This window comes from Ammospiza nelsoni, chromosome 11, assembly GCF_027579445.1.
Source record: "Ammospiza nelsoni isolate bAmmNel1 chromosome 11, bAmmNel1.pri, whole genome shotgun sequence".
Taxonomy (NCBI): Eukaryota; Metazoa; Chordata; class Aves; order Passeriformes; family Passerellidae; genus Ammospiza; species Ammospiza nelsoni.
In genome coordinates, this window is record NC_080643.1 from 20,618,717 (window position 1) to 20,637,846 (window position 19,130).

A 19,130-nucleotide genomic window follows, 5' to 3' on the forward strand; every position below is an offset into this window, starting at 1 on the left:
TGATTCCAGGCTGGAGGTTCGGGTTTCTTGTTTGCATTTAGTCAATCGAGCCCGTGCCCACCCTGAATCCCTTCGGGTGAATTTCTGTTGATTTTGTTGCTGGATGTATTTATTCTTCTTTGTGTATGTGCCCCTAAATAAATCAGCAGGACAATAAACAATCCTACGGCAGAGGGAGCAGAGTGTTTCGGTTCCATCGCTGCAATCCATGCAGTCGGGGAAGGAGGGGTTTATGCAAACCATGAGTGTGGTTCAGGTGGATTAAATCGATCTCTGGCCGTGCTGTCCATGGGAAGGTGCAGATCCATGGAACAGACATGGGAATGGATTCTCAGCAGAGTTCCCCGAGCACAGCCCTGGCACTGCCCATAGGTGCTCTCTCCTTATGTAAGGGCTGGGATTTAGGGGGCTTCATTTGTTTTTTATAGCTCTTAGTGCATGTAATATATTTCTTGGGCTTAATACATTTTTACAACAATTTTTCTAATTCCTGTCAGAGTCATTGGGTTTAAGAGATATTAGATTAGTGATAGTAGATTAATATATCTTTATTTTAATGAGGTACCAGTTAGGTGGGACTACTTTGGGCTGCCCGTGTTCCCTGAAATGCAGAATGGCTGGAACAGGGCAGCAGGAATCCGAGCTCAGCTCCGGGCAGAAGTTACAAATTCCCATTAAAAACCCAAGGTCTGGAGGAGCTGCTCGTCAGAAAGTCACGGGATCACAGCTGATGCTGTCAGGCTTTGCACAGCAGTTTGACTGGGACATGGTGATCTTATGGAGCTTTTAATTGCCACACGCAGCTGGAAGTAAAGGGATGAAAAACCCCCTGAAGGCATAAGCTGAGTTAAAATTCACAGAGTGCTGTTTTATGGGATCTTCAGGGGCAGAATGGGACATGCCCTGGCCTGTCATAGGCTCACTGACATGAATGGAGCAGAGTTTCTGTGCTGTGGAGCAGGGCTGGGTACGAGCCCTGGGGATTTGGAGCTGAGTTCTGAGCACAGTGAGGGTTCATGGGCAGAGGTCTGGGGTGGGTTGGCAATGCCATGGAAATCTGGGGGTCTTTAGGCAGATTGGGAGGTGCCAGGTGGCTTAAGGGCTGCTTGGGCTGAGGCATTGGCACGGGGAGAAGGTCACAGGGACACCAGCTCTGAGCTCTCCCCTGCTCCTGTGTTTTCCTTGGGCAGCCCAGCAATGTGGGCACTGCTCTTCTGCTCAGCCAGGGCAGGACTTTGACAAGCGCCTGCCAGGGTCTGTGCTGGGTTCCTGAGGGATGGGTCACTCACCTCATCTGTGTGCAGCATCCAGGGCTCCACCAGCAAGAGAGAAACTCTGCTTTGTGCTTTTTAAAGTGCTTGAAGAAGAGAAAAATACTGCTTAATACCACTGAAAATTACCTTTCCTCCCCACTAAGCTATCATTTGGTTTCAAACACAGTACCATTTGAAAGCAATAATCTAGGGGGTTTTTTTCTAATATTTTTTAAAATAAATAAGTTAAAACAGGGGCTTTGTCAGTTAAATGGTACCAAAAGATATTGGTCTGCAGCCTAAGGAAAAATCGAGGTCTTGAATTTATAAATTCATATTTATATATAATGCATAAATATATAATTTAAAAATGCATTGCAGTCATGCATTTTTAAATTATATATTAAAATATATATTATATATACTTGTATATAATATATATATTTGTATATATATATATACAAAGACAGATAGATAGATAGATAGATAGATAGATAGATAGATAGATAGATATGATATACAAGTGCTTGTAGTTATACCTGATCAGGTATTTGAAGATCCAGAGCATGTTTTTGGCTTTTCTGTAACCTGGACAGTAAAGGCTGTGCATGTGAAAGTTTGGTATTCCATACACAAATTGAGGGGGAAACTGGGGGCCCTGAGGTCCTTCTTGCTGAAATGCTGAATTCCTGGAGGGCAGGGGCTCGAGGCAGGTCCCACTCCCAGCCAAGCCAAACCCTGCAGGAGCTCTGGGGAAAGGGAACAGCCCTGGTGCTGAGGGACAGCCCAGCAGGAAAGTTGGATTTTGCTTTGAGACTTCTCCCAGGAGCAGTCTCTGCATTGGTTAGAGGGGACTCCTTCAGAAGCAGGAATTGAGATTTGGCAAAGCACAGAAGGTTGCCAGGCTGCTGTGCTGTGCCCATTGCAAAATTCACCTCCTGAAGGTGAAAAACAAATTCGCCTCCTGAAGCATGAAAAGGGAGATGACAGGAAAAGAAACAACATGGAAGAAAAAAAATTGCTTTTCAGCAAGGGAAAACTGTATGTCCATGCCTCCTGCAAGAAACAGCTTAGCTGGCTGCTTCCTCCAACAGCTGCATTCACCAAAGTGAAAAATCCTGCTGAAATTCAGTTTAATCCAGACTCCTCATTCCTTTAGGTCTCTGAAAAAAAATTCACAGACTGTGTACATGTGAGGACTGAGCAGCCTGGAGTTTAGGAAAAGTTTTAGGCATTCAGAAGTTTTCTGATGTGAGCAGTGGGAACATGGACCAAGGAGATGCTGTCAGGGGGGAAATACCTTTTCCAGCAGGAATTGCTGGTGTGGGAGCTGCAGTCCCTGCTCAGTGTGGAGGCATCCACAGGGCCAGGACTGGGCTGTGCTTTGGAGGAGGGGGAGGAGAGGTAAATCTGCTGCCTGGTACCATTTTGTCTGTTGTGATAGCTGGCAGATCTGGAGCTGCAATAAGAACTCCTTCATATTTAATATCAGCCCTGAGGTGCCTGTGCCACAACCTTAGGGAAAATAAATTCCATGGACAATGAATCAGATCCCTGGTGAACAATCCTGGGTTTGTGGGCTTTGCTGGGTTTTGTTTTGCTCCACAAAAACATAAATAAAGGTATTAAATCAGAACTACGTAGATTTTCCTCCTGAAATTATTTTTATAAACATTTGCTGATTGAAATGCACAGCACAGGCACCCATAGCACAGATGCAAATGTCTTCATTTTCCAGATGGAAAGACTGAGGGAGAGGAAAGGAGAGAATGATTTGTTCAGCTGCACGGGAAAGTTGATATTAGAGGCAGAGTTGGGTTTTAGAAACCTTCATTTCAGTTCTGTGCTCTGCCAGCAGCCTGGGAGCACTGGGCAGGATCAGTTTCATGGGCTTGGTCCATTTGTACAGGTGTGGTTTGTGTGTGTGCACGTGAGATGTGCCCAGCACAGCCCCTGGCAAACACTTTGGGCTCTTTTGGGCACGAGCAGCTCTCGAGGTGAGTTCCCCTCAGTGCTTGCAGAGCTGACAGGATAACTGGGGTGGCTGTAATCACGGGTTCCACGTGACAGCACTGACTGCACCCTGCTCCTTCTGGTGTGCTTGAAACCCAGGGGAGCTCAGCTGCACTGCCCTGCACTCCCATAGTGAGCACAGCAGTCAAAATAGCACCAACAGCACTGGAAACAACCAATATCTGCTGCACACAGGGAAAGGACACTCAGGAAAAGGATCTTTCCCAGTCCTCCCAGTTTTCTCAGGCATTAGTGCAGTGCTGAAGTCACAGTGCAGAGGCAGAAGGCATCAGCAGCACAGCTGTGGTGGGATCACCCTGAAGGACAAAACCCTGGATATTTCAGGGGGTGGGCTGTGAACAACTCCTTGGGCTCCAGGCAGAGCCTTTCATACCCATGTTGTCCACTCCAACAGTATTTTCCTAAGATTTTGGCCAAGATTTGGATCAATTGAGATTCTTCAAGGCAGTAATCAGCAGAGGAGAAGGCAGGGATCAAAGAGTGTGGCTGGCGAAATGGCCTGGTGTGTGTTTATTGTGTTACTCAGAGTGTGCAGTGAAGGCTGTTGGTTCAGCTGTGTATCCCTTCCAGGGGCTTCACCCAGAGAATATTCTTGGATTCAGTTCCAAAAGGGGAAAAAAATTGTATTTCCTTTTAGACACGCTCTCTTTTTCCTTGTTTGATAGCTGCTGCCAAAGAGGGGTGGCCTCAGATGTGTTTCTTTCCAGCAAAGGGCCACAGGAAAATATTTCCTGGTAACCAGACTTTACTAGTTGGATACTATTTGTGGGACATGTTAAAGTAACCATGATGCTTTGTATCTCTTGATTAACGTGATGAATAGCCCAATGGAAACATAAAACACCATTCTGTTATCAGTAACAGAAGTGATGAGGTGGGGAATGGGAAGGGCAGAACAGCACCCTGGTTTAGGTGTCAGGGCATAAGGCATTTGTATCCCAGAGAGGAATTTATCATGGGCCCTTATGCTCCTAAATCAGTGGCACATGTGAATTTCTAAAGCATTGCTGGGGGATCAGTGATGGTAACATTAACCTGCTGAGCCAAGTGTGGAAGGCTGGCTGGAAAGGAAATGAGCCAAAGAAAATCATTGTGGGATTAAATTTCACCCTGCTCTCCCTCCTTCCCTTCCTGTTTGTGGTTGCTGTGTCCCTGTTGTCATGGACTCCTCTTTAGTGCCATTTGTTTGTCTCTTCACCCACCTGGACTTTGCCTCTCCCCAGAGCTCCTGCCTGGTGCTCCCTTCACCTCCTCCCTCCATGGCTGTGTTGGCTCAGCACCATCCAGAGCTTCTGCTCACCCTGCACAGCCCCTGAGGGCCAGGAGTGTGCCAGGAGTGTGGGGTGTAGGATTGATGGGGGTAGGATGGTGGGGATGGATGGAGAGCAGAGATCTCTGCAGCCAGGTCAGGAACTTGGGGTTTATTGCACAGGGCCTGGGTGCAGGGCCCTGCTGGGATTTGGGGTTTATTGCACAGGGCCTGGGTGCAGGGCCCTGCTGGGATTTGGGGTTTATTGCAAAGGGCCTGGGTGCAGGGCCCTGCTGGGAGCTGCAGCCACAGCTCAGAGCAGGCCCCAGAGAAGAGAGGGGGAGAGAGTGTGAGAGGGTGAGAGAGTAAAAGCATAAGAGAGTAAAAGGCAAGAGCTAAGAGGCAAGAGTAAGAGAATAAAAGTAAGTGAGCAAAGTTCTCGTTACAATACAATAAATCATCTTCTGTGTTGAATATTCTGATTTTCACTAACTAGTCTAGTACAACATACAAATCCTACAGCATTTACATACAGCATATAAGAATCATTACATTACCATACTGTGTTACATTTTAAACCCTAAAACTCCTCTTTAGACCCCTTCTGCCAAGCTGGCAGGGTCTGCTCAGACTCTTAGACCTGCCTGCAAGAAGAGGGTCTTGTTTCATCAAAAGGGGATTACCTTCAGCTGGCCACACCATTGTTTTCCAGTTGTTCACTAACTAAGGTATCTCAGAGCTTGCTTTCATTTCAATCTCGCTTATTGTTTCTATATTCTCAAAATCCTTTGCCAAGCACATATTTATAAGGCTTTCCTGTTTCACCTTCCCCAACAGTGGGGTGGCCCAGCTTGCCAGGGAGGACAGGGAGCCTTGGGAGCAGGTGGTGCTGCAGGTGCCCAGCCTGGATTCCAGAGGAATCCGCTCTGAGGAGCTCCCAGGGGTGGCTGTGCAGAACTGAGCTGGCCATGTCCAACCCTGTCAGCACAGAGCCCACAGAGCTCACACAGCTCCTGTTCCAGACGTGGCTGCAGTGCTGGGCAGGGCACAGAACACCAGAGGACTTTGTTCCCTCCCAGGTGCTGGCTCAGGTGCTCCACAGCCCAAAGAGGGCTGGAATTCTGTATCCCCCTGAGTCCCAGTGCAGTTCTGAGCAGCAGCAGTCCCTGGCTGGATGCTGCATCCCTCTGCCCCAGCCTGCACAGATCTGCAGGAGCTTTGATTTTGCTCCTGTCCCCATTCCTGTAGGGCACTGAGCAAAAGCCCAGCCCCAGCTTTCCCGTTCAGCCTTCACAGCCACTGTTTTTGTGAAAAGATAAGGAAAAACAGAGAGGAGATTTATGTGCAACTTCTGTTTGGCTCCAAGCTCAGCCATGAGTGGAAGTGGATGAGGGAGCTGTCAGTTCTAGGAGAATACAGAGTGTTTGTATGCAAAAGGGGCAAAACTGGAGCAATTCACATTGCTGAGCTTTCTGCACCCAGTACAAGCTGTTTGTTAGGCAGTGTCAGGTCTGGGAGAGCTGAAATAAAGCAAATGCCTGGTGTGCATATTTGCATGTCAATAGCAGCAGGGTTTGCTGGTTGCTTTGAGGCAGAACGGAGCAGACCTGGTGCTGGAGGTCGGGAGCAGCAGCAGGGCTGAGAGCCCTGAGCCTGCACTTGGTGCTGTGTGTGCTGTGCCAGCTTTTCTCTCCGGTGAGCTCCAGATATTCGTGTGAGGCTCCAGCCTCCCCACAGCACTCTGGGTAGGGTTACATCATCCTCTGCTCACAGCACCTCATCTGATCGCTGTGCCTGCTGAAAAAGGATCCCAGCACCAGCCAAGCAGATCCCAGCTGCTTCTGCCTGATGAGCTGGCTCCTTATGGAGCTAAACAGGGCTTCTTCCAAGGAATCCAGCTTGTGCACCAAAGCAGCAAACGAGAATTGTTTTCTTCACGATTAGATTTTAATTGGATTGTGAACAGCCAGGTCTGTCCCCTTCTCCAGCTGCCTTGGCACACTCAGTTCCTGACCCTGTCATTGTGAGCTGCCCTGGAAGCTTGGGCAGGGAGCCTCTCATTGCTCAGAGCATGAACTGCAGCTCACAGTGCAACTGTGGCAGAAGAGATATGTAGGAAGTTGAGTTTTATTAATTTGTTTCAGTTTGGAAACTATTTGTCTGTAAATGGGAAAGCAGCATTCAAACCCAGAATGCTGCTTCAGAAATATATATATATATATATATATATATATATAGATATATATATATATATATTTCTGAAGGATATCCTTTGGTAGGATTCTTCAGGTCTCCAGTTTGGTATTGGAGTAGGGCAGTCTCTGATGAGATTATTCATTCATTTATTCTCTGAAAGAAAACTGGGGAACTGTGTACCTTGATTTATCATCATGGTGCTGCTCTGTCTCCCTTATCTGTTGCTCAGAATTCAGTAGATAAAGCTGTATATAATGGTTACTGCCTGGATTGACTTATTTCTTGGCTGAACCAGAGAAGATTGGCTCTGTGCTAAATCCCACTTTCGGCTGGCTGATGTTTTGGAGAGCACAGAGCAGCCTCTGGGTGCCACACAGATCATGGTGGGGCCAGAAATCTCGCTCTGGGGAAAAGAAACTGTGTCTACTGGGAGCCAAATGTGATCCTGGGCCCAGACTGCATTCCTTTGTTTGCTTGCAATCACAGTGGAATTGTGCCATGAAGAGATTTCATTCCCAGTTGATATTTTGGTATGAAGAACGTGTGGGTGTTTGAACATTCTAGGAAAAGTGAGCCACCGTTGCAGGGTGTGTTTACCCAATCTTCTAAAACGCTCACTTCCTCTGACATTCTTATTTATCTTGGCACATGAATGCTAAGTCAAGCTGTTTCCCCTTTCCTGAGCTCAGTGCTTTTGAAGGAAGCTGATGTTAAGCCTGGCTGAGGAATTCCAGAGCCCCCGAGAGGAGGACCTGGACAAGGGGAACGGGGACATCTCGTGAGAGAGCCCTCCCAGATTCTCTGCTTCTCACAGCAAACAGAACAAACCCTCAGCTCAGAAGGACCATGTGATGCCAGTGCTGCAGGTCTGATCCCATTCTGGATAATATGATTACAGCAAGTTTAAAGGTTAACCTGTGTGCTGTAAATATATCATCTTATTATATGAATTTTCTTATCCTAAACCCGTCTGGAAAGGATGAAACAGCATTTCTAAAGCACTTCACAAGGCCTGTCATTGTAGTGGAGGTTTCTTAGCAGTCTTGAAAGCATTTGAATTACTGTATAATGACATTCTGTCATCTCTTAGCAAGGCTCACACTCTAAACACTTTCACACACAATAGAAATTAAAATGGAATTGAGTAAATTCTGTCTCTCAGATTCACAGGCTGTGTAGTGATTGTCTGGGTGCTCTGGATTAAATTTAGGTTTGTATCTAATAGAGCTGGGTTACTTGGAGTAACAAATTGTAAAATGTGAAATAGTAGGTCACATGTGGAAAATCAAATATTAATGCTTTCTATACACTTTTTTAAAAGTATGTGCATTATAGGCATAGGTTTGGCTTTATGCTTTTTCTCTGGTTTAGAATTTTGAAAAAGGTTTTTTTTTGCTGTAAATACATAGTTTATAGGGTGAAAAGATATATGCCGTGTAACAATTTTTTTTCTAAAAATGTACAAATATAGTAGATGTGGTGGTGTGGCACTCCTGCACACGTGCCATTTTCATGATCTCAGCTGATCTCAGTTCTCCAGCTGCCCAGGAGGTTGCGCAGGTTGGTCTGCTCTCTCCAGTGTTGCACCTGAGGAAGATTCATTGGGATCATACCAGGAAATGCAGGCCAAAGCAACTCCTTTGCAGGGGGCAGTGATGGGGTTACTGAGGCACACCAGAGAAAATCCGTATTTTGATATGCAGCTCCTCTGCAGGACCAGCTCTCTCTGCAGTTGCCTCCATGGAGATCCCAGTGAGATGCTCTCAGACTGATTTCTGTCAATTCCTGGCTTGGAAGATGTTTTCTCCTCCCCAGGTTTGTGCTGTTACTCCCCTCCTTCATAACTTGTCTGACTTTAGACTTTCAGGATTGAGTTCAACGTGGCCGGTCCTTCCCTGGGGAAGTTTCTTGGCTGGTTTTGGCACCAAGACTGGTCCCAAGCAGCCCCAGAGGGACACGAGTGGGGGATGCTGCCCTGCAGCACCCCTGGGTGGCTCAGTGCTCCTGCTGAGCTCTGTTTGGAGCATTCTCCCAGGGCACACCTGCTCCTCACCCAACAGTGCTGAATTTGGGGGGTGGGAGGTGCAGTTTTAGGCAGCTGAAAGCAGAACAGGAGACAAGGATGTGTATCTGAGGGGAGAAACCTTCACACTTTTCAAGCATAGGAAGGTACAACCCTGATTTGTGGCTTTGTACCAAGAGCAGCAGAGGGCAAACTTCAGGCTGGTGGGTGCTGAAAGGTGCAGCCCCCAAAGGTTTCTGTCTGCAGAAACCTTTGGTTTGTGTGCAGACAGAAACCTTTGGGCAGCAGAGACCCTCGCCAGCTGGGACACACCTCTGGTACCTCACTGGGAAAAGCTGGGGAGAGGAACGGGGACTTTTGGGGGGTTTGATCTGGAGCAGTGGGTAATAATGGCCAAATAATGAGCTCATCTGAGTCCTTAAGCCATCAGACACGGTCTGCCAGGAAATGCAGCCATTCCTGGAGAAGGGGAATTTGCACTGGCTGTGTGATGCTTTGTGTTTGTACCTCCCAATTTATTTTGTGAGCAGCCTGAGTATTGACAAAACCAGTGACATTCTGAGGAGATATGGTGGGCATCTCCCACACTTCCCTGGAGCTCTTAAATGTGCATTTGTGATCTTTCACAGCTTCAGACTGGTGTGTTTCAACTCCTGCAGATCCTAGAGGGAAAAGTGCCTGGCTGTTTTCATGCATCTGAACATTTAATGAGAGAGCTTGCCTTGCCTGATTGTACTTGTCACTGCACTGTTTCACCAGCCATAGAGACACTAATTTGTGACTGTCCTGACAGCATAGAGCTGAGACTGCCTCGTATTGTCATGTAAAAGAAAGAAAGGCTTGTGGGCATGAAGTGAAATGAAAATACTTGAGACTTCATACCAAACTATTCAGCCCTTCCTGAGCATTTTGCTGGCTGTGGTCTGGTTCTGGCAGGTACTCTGTCTGCAAGTGTTCCAGAGAATCAGAGCTAATGGGAATGAATATTTTAATTGATGCCTTCAGTTGAGCAGAAATAACTAGATGGTCTCGGTTCCCTAAATAAGAATAGAAAAATGTGTGACCAAAGCTGGTCACACAGCAGTCGTGTTCCAAATGATTGGAGCACTGCAAAGAGCCTTCTTTCTTTAAATATCCACCCTATTAGCTGAAGAATGGTAGGACAGCTCTGGAAGGCATTTCTGTGACACTAAATTATGCCTGTGCAGGATCCAGCTCCCTCCTCTGACTCTGACCTTCATCTGCCAAATTCTGAGAGCCTTGCTGGGCCTGGCTGAGCTCAGGCCTGGCCAGCTGAGACACTCTGATGTAAAGGATCTGTGGCAGAGCCTTTTGGTGCAGAAACAGCAGATTCCTGTCCCTGTCACTGCTGGGGGGTTCCTGAGCTGGGGCAGCTCAGCTCAGCACTGCAGCTCTGAAATAAGGGCAGGGTTTTATCCCGTGTGGCCCCAGGTGTGTGAAGAAACCACAAAAGCTGCTCTTGGACAGGAGCTTTATTTAACTGGACAAACATTTTTGTGTTCCCAGCTGAAACAGCTCCATGATGCTCCTGCAAAGCCCAGCAGCCCCTGTGGAGCAGCCTGGGCTGCCCCTGGTCAGCAGAACCTCCAGGGGATGTTCTACACCAGGGCACATCAGCTCCCTTCATCTGCAGGCCTGGCTCCCACGCCAAACAATTAATTTTAAAGCAGCCTTTACCTCCCACCCCATGGCACAGCTGCCTTGTCAGCATGGAGCAGCCACCAGGCAGCTTCCCTTCAGTGCAGGACTAGTTTTAGCTCTGCTACAGATTCCTGCCAAGGCTCTCTCTGTAACACAATCAAGAAGGGTTTCTTTGTGTGAAAATACCTTTTTTGTTTGGCTGCCAAAGCACTGCACATTTATGGAACTCTAAATTTAGAGGGAGGAATTTTTGCTTAGAATAACATATGCTTATTTCTCAATATAGAGATCTGAAGCAGGACTTTACAAACGCAGGTTTGATCTCTCTCAGTAAGGTTCCAGAAACGTCCTTAGAGGACTTGAAATGCATTTTTGTAATACCTGAACCTCTCTCTCTCTTCATTTTTATCAAAAAATAAAAAGGAACTTTTAGCCAGAGTATGAGGAAATACATTTTCAATATTCATAAAATGCTCCAAACAACTGCTTCCTTTTATTTGCCAAAACAGGGTGGAGTAGTGAGTTTTGTGGTTGAGATCACCATCACCAAGAGGGATGAGGTATTGCCTTTGTGGTGATGTAATCCTAATTTAATGTTTATAATTAAAAATTCTATAAACTTAGTTTCAATTGGAAAAGAATCCTCAGAGTATTTTTTCCTTGCAGCCTCAGCACACAGGTCCCTTGTTACCTTGTGCAAAACACCTGCAATTAAAATTCCCTCCTGAGCACAAACATTTTTCTCCTGGCCTGGTTACATCTGCAAGCTCTGAACCTCTCCCAGCCATCCTGATGATGAATACAAATCATTTCATGCTTTTATTTGTCAGCACATTAAAGGGCAGGAACAAGAGAGGGAGTTTAATTTGGAACATAATTGGTTCTTTTGTGGATCTGTGATAATTAAATGTGCCTACATGGACAGGCAGCCAAGACAACACCGTCCTTACTCGCTGAGAGCAGAACTGTTGCTTTGCTTCAGAGCAAACTGAGAGTAAAATCTGAGGCAGAGCCCTTTTAGTGCCGGCACTGTGAGATTCTCCTCTCTCAGCTCCCTCCAGCTGTGGCCTGCTGCTGACCCTGAGCTGTCATCTGCAATAGTGCTGCAATGCCACCTTCCATGCTTTTCCTGGAGCGAGCTGGGCTCTGACAGTTCCTGATGTGATTGCTGGGAGGGGAGTGGAGAATGGACACTGAGTGTCTGAGGAAATGCTGCTTTCTGAAAGTTTTCATACTTGGTTGGCTTCTGGCCACAGATTCTTCCCGTCAGCACATCCCAGGAATGCTTTGCCACACTCTGTGGCTTGGCCAGGATTAAGCTGCAAGTGTCCAGCTGAACCAGACTAATCCTCAGGCTGAGCTGAATGAACTGCTTGTAGGCCTGTTGCATAACAAGTTCAGGGAGACTGCCTGGCTGGAGGAGTCCTTTCCAGGGGGAAAATGATGTCTCAGGTTTAGCTTTTATATTTTACACATTCTGTGCTGCTTTAGTGTGTGGGTCTGGGCTTTGTATCAGGGGATGATGAGCTCTGTGCACAGAGCAGGGAGACAAAACAATTCCTGCTCCAGCTGGGCACCAAGGACAAATGATCCAAATCTCAGCCCCAAAAGCACAAACAATGTGAACTGAAGAGAGAAAAACAAGCAGGATAGGACTTCATAACCTAAAGATGTAATTGGACAATGAACCCCAACATGCAAATGGAGCAGAACTGATCACAGTGAGAGACCCTGTGCCCATCTGTGACCATTTTGGTTCATCTTGGGTGCAGCCCTGGCTGGGCTCTTGTGCTGCCCAAGGTGCATCCATGGAGGCCTTTTAATAAGTCCCTGCTTTGTTCTTTAGCTCTGTCCAGCCTCTGTTCTGGGTCAGCCTGCACAGGGCACCATCAGCACCCTGGAAGCTGCTCCCAGCCTGTGTGACAGGGCAAACCCAGGAGCCCCAGGCACCCATGTGTGCCCTGGAGTGACCCACAGAGGGCTCAGCGTGGCTGAGGTTTGCTCTGGACACCCAGAGCATCTTCCAGGCTGTGAGCATCTTTGGGTCATGGCAGCAAGGCAGAAAGGGATCAAATTGTTGCTCCTGATTCCTGAAATTACTGCAGGCTCTGCTGGATGGGGAAAAAGTTGTGCTTTCCCTGAGGAGGAGCCTGGAGCACCTGGAGCTGTTCCCTCCACCTGGGCATTGTCCTGCTGAGCTGCTGCAGCATTGGTGAGGAAGTGGCCACTGTCCCTCACAGAAACCTGGCTCAGATTCACGGATTCACACAGAATCACAGAATATTCTGAGCTGGAAGGGACCCACAGGGACCACCAAGTCCTTAAGAGAATGGCCCATCAGAGAATGGCCCACCCAGGGGTTGAACCCCCAGCACCCTGCTCTGGCCAGCTGAGCTCTCCCCTTGCCCCTCCGAGGCAGAGTAAAATACCAACACACGTAGAGAGGAGGTCCAGGAAAGGCTTTCAAAACAGAGATGTGACCTTTTCTTCCCCTGAATCATGAATTGGCTCCCACAGAATTTATTTCATGCAGGTGGGAGGGAGGGTCAGGGCAAAGAATAGGAGATATTTCAGTTTTACTGAAATTGGCTCTTCTGTGAATGGGTTGACATGTGGCAATGCCCATATCCAAAATCATCTCATCCTCACTGTGCTGGGTTGTAAAAACAGGAGTAGCTCCTAGACAGAGGATCATAAAGAAAACCTAATCTCACTCTGGGGACTGGACAGTTTTATTGTTCCTTCCAGAAAGCCAGATGAGACCTTGCTCAGTTTCTACTCCAGTGTATATCCATGCTGTGTAAATAAATTTGAGGTGAGGGCTTTTAAATGCACTTTTACAGCTTGTTTTGAAGATAATAGAAGTAGATGAACAATATAAACCTGCAGCAGAAAGTGCTGCTTATTATCATAGGCTTGACCTGAAGATAAACACAACCTGGAGGTAAGGACAGGCACAGGGGCTGTGGGGAATTGGTGCAGGTGAAGAGCTGCTGAGAGCTGGGAGATGTTTGTGTCTGTCCACATGGGCCAAAGGAGAATATGTGAGCATAAGAACATTTCCTGAAATAGCCAAGCAGTCCCTGCAGTGTGTGATGTACAGCACATATTGTGGAGTGTGGTTGTCTCGTAAATGATTTCTCTTTGTTATCATTCACAGGACAGAACTGTTTACAGTGTGCACTGCATCATTTTGGGCACCTGCTAAAGTGAAAATTCAGAAGTGAATGTTTTTGCTTTGGAATTCATTAAAGACCTTTCAGCTGTTGAAAGGACACTGCTTCACATGCTGCTCTCAAGTCAGTTGCAGCATAATTTAAAGCTGTTGTTGCATCCTGGCCTGCACTGCTGTCTCGGTGCCCTCACCCTTGGGGTTTGAGAGCAAGTACATTCTGTAGAGATAAAAAAACCCAAGCATATTGTGTCTGTCTGCAAAATTACATGTACACACCTAAAATCAAGGGACTAAAGCAGGGGTTTAAAAGCAATTTAATCAATAAAGGGTTATTTACTCTTGAAAGATTTAAGAATAATACCATGGGTAATTCAGGGCCAAGAGGACTCTGTAATTCCAGCAGTTTCCAGACCCCACTACAGCATTTTGTGTTGTGGTGAAATGACTGGAGCCAAAGAGCCAACTGGATTCTGGGCATCCATCACCTCATAAATGCAGTCCTAATAGTTGCAATGTTTGTTAGAACACCATAATTCAATTTTTCTGTTTGTGAACTAAAAAGTCAAAGCTGCCTTTTGGACCTGGAAAAAGACTGCAAGGCCTCTCTGGTGGTATTTTGTAATTACCACGGTGCACCAGTATTCAGTGAGGGGGAGAAGACACGAGGCTTTCCCTCCCTGGAACTCTTGGCCTACAGCAAAGCACTAAAACCGCACATTTCTGCTGAGCTGCCCCTGCTGATGGTGCTGCTGGAGCCTCCCCTCCCAGTCTGAGCAGGCAATTAAAGCCTGGGGAAGCTGGATAAAAAATCAAGCATGGAGCTGGCTGGGGAGGGATGGGTTTCCCCCACTGTGAAAGGCAATTAGCTGTAAATTATACTTAAAGAGTTTAATAGCACAATATGCAGCTCATCTTCCCTTTGCCTGGCTGTTTATACCTGAGAAATAGGTTGTGATGTTGTTGTTTATTTACCGGTCTGGAAAATACCTTCATCAACAAATTCTCTTCAGAGATGATATGACAGTTGGGTGATGTGTCAAATCAGCAGGTATTTACTGCTGATGGTGCAGGAGTTGGCCTAGGCAGAATGGCAGGTTGATTACAGGGAAGAATTTTCTTTTTCCTTCCCATTTCACATTGAAGGCTTTGCTTTTTGTGGTGCTTGCTCTGTGTCACAGCGTGTGGGGACTCTTCTCCTATGCTGCATTCTTCTTTCTGTGCTGTCATTTCTTTACTTCCGTGTTAAGTGACAGCTGCAAGGGAATAAAACCCTCCCCACACCTCACACCAGTGAAAGTGAAGAAATAAATAAAATAAATAAAATAAATAGTCCTCTTTGCAGTGATTACAAAGGTCTTCCATTATTCCTTTGCCATGCTGGAAGTATTATTCATAAGGAGTTTAGATTTTAGTAGTTTATGGTGTAACTTCCCATTTAGCCAAGTCAACATCTAAAATGTTGACTTTGAGTGACCACTGACCTTGAGGAAGGGGATATTGAATTAATAAAACTAATATTATCATTTGGGCTTCCACTTTCCAGACTGCTGCCAATACCAAGCAGATCTTTTGAATATATATATTGAACTGAGACTAGAAGGGGTAGCAGAAAAGACTTTGAATCACCTCTGATCACTTCTGGCTTGTCCTGTTATTTTAACACTTGTACATCAGAATTCTTCTAATATAGCTCATGACTTGCATGAAGATGAAAATGTTGTTCCTGTTCCCTCAGAATTAAACATTTACAGCTGCAAATGGTGTCTTTTGCATTTGTAAATTTTATCTTGTTAATATTTATAAATCCTTCAACAAAATAGGCTTGCACATAAGGCATGAATGTAGGTTTTATATTTCCTTACAGAGTGCCTTAATATAGCAAATACAAAATCTGAGTTAGAACATGCAGTAAAAAAAAACATTAGCTTTTACTACATGCAGAAGGAACAAAATAATTACAACGTGACGTGTTTATTAATCTTCTGAAATTCACTCTTTTCCGTCTGTTGTTTGGAAAATATGAACAAAATAGCACAGTGGTTGTGACTCTCATCAGTTGGGATTCCCAGCTGGTGGCTGATAACAGCCACTGCGGTTTCAGTGGAACTATCAAGGTTTTTAAAAGTGTTGGACATTGCTGAATGCATTTACTGTGGTTTTTTGTCTCATTTTCCAGTGTTTCTGCCTTCATTTCATTTACTTTTGCTTCAGCAGGATCACACCTCTTTCATTATTCATCTGTTTATCAAGGGCAACTCTGAAACAAACCATATTGGAAAAAACAGCTGAATAATACTGTTGATAATGACCTTCTGGGGGTCTCATGCCCTAAAAATCCTGTTTATCCATATATATATTCATACAACCAGAATACCCTCTCCATCTCAGGGTAAGGCAAAGTCCCTAAAGATGTTTAAACCTTTTGTTCAGGGGAGGCTTTGTGAAAGCTGCTGCGTGTTTCCCCCCACTGCAGCAGGATGATTTCAATGCACATTTGTCTGTGAGCACGAAGGGACCTCATTTCACCATTGTGGCAGTGAACGTACCGTGCTCTCTTGCCAGCAGGAGGAAGTTCTAGCAAGCTGCATCTGAGAGATTTGGGGAGAAACGTTTCCCAAAGCAAATATTGATAGACTCTTCATTTCCTAAACCAGCACAACGTCAGCAAAACGCGTGGTGTGTCACCTGATCTTCAATTCTGCCCGGTGGGAACGTGACAGCTTCATCACAAAACCCTTCAGCATCCAACAGTGCTGAAAACTGGCATCAGGAAAGGTCTGGCTCTTTGTGCAGACTGACCTAAATGCTCTTTAGCAGTGTCAGGTGAAATAATAACCAGTCTGCTCAGCTGCAGGATTTTAATGCAAAGTGCCAGGTTTACATGAACAGAAAGCAGCAAAGATAGACGTGCCTCTCAAAATTAAATTGTTTCCTCTTTCATCGAGCAAAGGTGGTTGAATTTTATCTCTTATGTTCTTCTAGGAGCTGGGTATAAATACAGAGCTATTTCAGTAGAGTCTTTGTTTCAGCAGCTGTCTCAAACCTCTCAGGTTATTCTGCTCACTGTCAGCTCTGTGGTGGTTTTATCCTGCATGAGGAATTATGACACCATGTTGCTTGGTTCAACCTGAAAGGTCACTTGGATTATTTATACTGCAGCCTTTCCATGCTGCAAACCAAAATTGTACATCCATGTTGAGCCTTTTATCACCAATTATAATCTTTATCTATTTTAATATAACTAATTGGAAAACCCATATTATTTTGTACCATTTTAAAAGAATCAGATGAAGAGGTTGTTTCTCCCAGCAAACTTCCACTCATTTTTGAGATTGCTTTCTACTTACAGAGCTTTAGATTTACAGCTTTTCAGGAACAGTTCCCAAGAGCTGCACACAGATTTGAGCTTTGTACCTGAGGTATGTTGTGCTTTAGCCATAAATAGAACAAGAATGGTTAGGATCAGCATCCTCCCCCCTTCCCACGGCAGGCAGTGGGAGCTGTGGCAGCTGCTGGGCAGGCTGCTCCCTTGGAGCTGAAGGTGCCTGTCGTCTGAGCCCATGGAATATTAGCATTGTTTCCAAACTGGCTGCAGTAGCTGGGCTTTGAGCACAACAAATTAAATGGATCAGGTTTATGTAACTGCTGTGTTGACAGCATGGCAGAGAGAGTCTGGGTGGCTTGGTTCTAATAAACCTACTGGGGTCCAAAAAGAGAGAATGGTGCAGAAGAAAAACTTTCAAAACATGGCTAATGCACCAACTAACAGCGTATATTAAAATAAAAATTACATCCTAAATTATTTTACCAGAGCAGCCAGGAAGACTTAATTTCAGCCTCATGCTCATTCTTGTTTGGCCTCTTGATGCAAATATGTCTGACCACACTTCATAGAAACGAGCCAAGAGGAGATGCTTTTTGTGCCTTTGTCTTTTACCCAGAGGGAAACGTTCTAATGGCTTTGGTAAATGGATTAAATTGTGTTTTGAGTGGTGCAGACTCAGAACATTCCGTGTGTTTCCGGGTGCTTCCCTCGCAGAGCCTGACTTGCTCCAGGCGTTTGTTCCCCATCTGGGATTTTGCCAAACTCCTCTCCTCCAGCAGAGCTGTTCAGGCTCTGCCTGTGGTGACCACACATCCAGACAGCCTGGTTAGCTGCTGTTAGCTCCAAACTCTGCTGCTTTTCCTCTCATGCAGTCACATCTTCTCTGCTTCCTTCACAAGCACAGAGGGAATTGTCACCTCCGAGGGAGATGCTGTTCTGCCAGCTCCAGCTGTACATGTGAGTCAGCATGTTCTGGGAGCATAAATGCAGGGAAATCTTATCCAAAATAAAACCCCCTGAATTTTTTGGAGCATTTATTGCCTCCCTTTTGCGGTTCTTATCTCACAGTTGTCGATGAGCTCATGTAATGCTTTCTGTGGAGTTTGTGTGAGGACATGGGCATGTGGAGCCCTCTAAGTACAGAGCTGAGTTTTCTTTGGAAAACTATTCTGGATGGAGAAAATGTGGCAGGCAGTTGGAATTAGTCTGAGTAAATAATGAATTCCTGAGATTTTTCTATGGTAATTTTCTTAGTGTGATAAAATTCATCACAGACAAGAAGTTATTTTTATTTGAAAACTTTGCAGAAGTATCTGGGCTTCATCAGGTTTAAAATAATTAATCCTTCATTTTTAGAAGTGAAATAATTGAAGGGTATATGTGCCATCATCACTGTAGCATTATGCTTTGGACAGCATATGCAGGGATTTTCAGAAGATTTCCGCTCTAAAGTCTGTCTTTGATTCTGCATGAAATATTGTTGCTGTGGGTGCTTGAGAGGCTTGAATTCAGCGTGCTTCATTTTGAATGTTTGGGGTTCTTTTTTGCTCTGCTTGTATTTGTTTGCATTGTAGGGAGGGTAAATGCAGGTCTGTGGTCCGGCAGGTTTTTGTCAGAGCTCTCAAGGTTGTGTTTCAGAGGAGATGTAGATGAAGGCCAGCCTTGAATATTCTGTCACAGCATGGAAGGGTCACCTTTCCTCTGTGTTAATGGTGCCTCTTCCTTTCAGCAATCCTCAACTGGAGCTTGCTCTCAACAGCCCTGACACAGAGAACTGAGCTGCTGCTCTGGTGCGTGGCAGTGTGAGTGCCTTCTTCAGACCTAACCAAAGCCCGGATCCCAGCTCTCAGCTCTGTGTCATTGAATGCTGAGGGCAGGAACTTTAAACTCCTCCTCTCTTGGGAACAGCCCCATTGGTGCCACTGGCAGTATCCATTCCAGGAAAAAAAATTCAGGATTTTGGATTGTCTATCAGGTGATCTTTCTACATTGTTCAGAATGTGCATTTTGCTGGGAATTTCAAAAAGAATCCATTGGAAATAACTCCAGCTTGGACTGTTTGGCTGTTTCATTCCTTCTGGGTTATGGAGGAGGTTTTGGGACAGCAGAAAAAGGGATACTTTGTATTTCTCCACTGGTGAAAGCTAATTTGATGACTAAATAACTACAAACCACAACCAATACCTTCCTGCTATCAATACTCTCATCCTCAA

At 45.6% G+C, this 19,130-nt stretch overlaps 1 protein-coding gene across 5 annotated transcripts in view; it reads left to right on the forward strand.

Moving 5' to 3' along the window:
- IQSEC1 (IQ motif and Sec7 domain ArfGEF 1) overlaps positions 1-19,130 on the forward strand; it is a 299,716-nt gene that overhangs the window by 211,627 nt on the left and 68,959 nt on the right. The window lies entirely within an intron of this gene.